Source organism: Cucurbita pepo, chromosome LG04, assembly GCF_002806865.2.
Source record: "Cucurbita pepo subsp. pepo cultivar mu-cu-16 chromosome LG04, ASM280686v2, whole genome shotgun sequence".
Classification (NCBI taxonomy): domain Eukaryota; kingdom Viridiplantae; phylum Streptophyta; class Magnoliopsida; order Cucurbitales; family Cucurbitaceae; genus Cucurbita; species Cucurbita pepo.
The window spans coordinates 2,213,479-2,216,234 of NC_036641.1; positions in this window are offsets into that span (position 1 = coordinate 2,213,479).

Below are 2,756 nucleotides of genomic sequence, written 5' to 3' on the forward strand. Positions count from 1 at the left end.
AAAAGGTGACGAACGGTGGGATATGAAGCGAACTCCAGCAACCTTTAGAGCAGCTCTCGAGGAACGGGAGCTTACGTTAATTAAATTAGGGAATAATTCGGCTAAGGCCAACCAGGTAAGTGGTTTTACTATAGGATAGGCTAAAAATTGTATGAGTTACGATGATGTATGAACTATGTCGTACGATGCGGTATATGAGTTATGATGATGTATGAGTTATGATGATGTGTGGGTTACGATACTTGATGATGTGCTCAGTATATATATTTTTTGATGAATGTCGTACTTGATATGTTTGATGCACTTTGTGGCAATATGATGAGTATGATGATTGCGTGACGTTTACCTTAATATGATGATGTTTTCCATATTGAGCATGCTATATGATGATGAGTGCCATATTGCATCATGTCGTTAGATCGACATAGGACACAACCCTAAGAGCGTGAAAATGATATTAATATAAATATCCACGAGTATGTGTTACCTAGAGTAACAAAGAGATGAGACTAGAGGGTTGTGTTAGAAGAGACATTATGATGGATTTAGAGGGACCTCATGCATATTGTATGTTCATAAGCATAGGGCTACTTCCCCTTGAGATGATGAGTGCGGACGCGCACCGTATGATGAGCGCGAATGCGCACAAGTGCGAAAGCACACAGATGAGGGTGTTCATGAGGCGCATGACACTATGGGGTTCCGCTGACCTCCGGACATCGCTATAGGTTAGCTTGACCAGAGGGTCCAGAGGGTGTGCGAGCGCCCTAGAGATTCACACTCGCACGTGTGAGTCGTGTGTAGGGAAGTACTACACATCCAATTTGTCCGAGACTGGAGGCCACCCCTAAGATGATTAGAGATATGTCCCTAAATCATGATTGCATGTGTTTGCATTTGCATGGCCCCTATAGTGGGGCCACTTACCGAGTATTCTTTGAAATACTCAGGCCGTGTGCCACATCATTTTTCAGGTAAAGGCAAGGCGCACTTGTACGGAGGACGGCAGCATCGTGAGCAGAGACTGTGGCACGTGCATAGGGTAGACTCGTATTTAAATTTTTAGTTTTAAGTTAGAATAGATGGTTTTGCATTCCATTGTTTAAAATTATTTTGTATTTGTTTTTATTTTCTCTAAATTTTAGTATTTTGTATTTAAACACGTAAGACCATGGCTATGTTTTCAAGAGAAGAAGTTGTTTTAAACGTATTTCGAAGTTCACGTTATAAATGACGTTCATGTAAGAGTTATATTTCCGCATTATAGATGAGCATGAGACGTTAGTGGCGACTCTAGATATGTGGAAATTTAAGGTCGTTACAGTTGGTATTAGAGCTCTAGGTTTTAGATTCTGTAGACTAGCCTATAATGTGTCTCATCTGCCAACAGGACAAAGTCGAGAAAGTCAAAGTCTCGAGACTCTTGGAACCTCTACCCATGCCAACAAGGCCTTGGAAAAGTGTGTCTTTGGACTTCATAACACACCTCCCAAAAGTCGCGGAGTATGACGCCATCTTGGTTATCATAGATTGATTCTCGAAGTACGCGACATTCGTTCCCACCCCCAAATTATGCTCAGTCGAACTAACAGCTTAACTATTTTTCAAACACATTATGAAGTTATGAGGCATTCCATTGAGCATCCATCATCAAAGATAGGGATGGTAGATTCGTTGGCACCTTCTGGACTGAGTTCTTCGCCTTCTTGAGAACGACTTTAAACATCTCCTCGAGCTACCATCTCCAAAACAATGGACAGACAGAACGGTTCAACTGCTTGCTCGAAGAATACTTACGTCACTTCGTCGACACTCGTCAGAAGAACTGGATACAACTCCTAGATGTTGCCCAATTATGTTTCAATTATCAAATGAGTTCGTCTATCGAAAAGAGCCCGTTCGAAATTGTAAGTGGACGACAACCGGCCTTACACCATATTATTGATCATCCTTATGCAGGAAAGAACCCTCAAGCTCAAAATTTTACCAGAGAATGGAAGCAGACAACAGATATAGCCCGAGTGTATTTAGAGAAAGCTTCCAAGCATATGAAGAAGTGGGCGAACAAGAAGCGTCACCCCCTCCAATTTCGAGCAGGAGACCAAGTCCTCATCAAGTTGAGGCCAGAACAGATTAGATTCCCCAGTCAAAAGGACTTTTGTTTTGACTGAGGAGGAAATCGTTGACGAGGGAAAAGTCGGAGGAAAAAGCCGAAGGAAAACTCTTGGAAGAAGAAAATAACAAAAAAAAAAAACAAAAGAGAGAGACAGTATGCGCTAAAGACCTGATAATTTTTTTTTTCATTCAGTTGACATATTTAAGTAACCATCCTATCCAAAAATTAGCGGTAGTGGCAAACAAATTTTGCTCCTAAATTTGGCCCAAATGGCCAACTAAAAATAAGTTCTTCCATTATAGGTGAATCGTTAATTCAGATATCCAAAAAAAAAAAACAACAACTAAGTTTAAGGAAACGTGTGAATAACGTAAATAAGGAAAAACCATAGCTTTTATCTAATAATCTCCTCCTAAAAGCTGTGGTATATGTAATACCCGCTCGTCGACAATACGATTAACAGGAGCTACCATCGACACTGATAACAAATTCTGACAACCAATCATACATTTTCAAAACATTTCCAAAACATTTCCAAAACATTTCATAGCATTAAGTAAAATACTGACAAAAAAAAAAAAAAAAAAAAAAAAAAAAAAAAAAAAAAAAAAAAAAAAAAAAAAAAAAAAAAAAAAAAAAA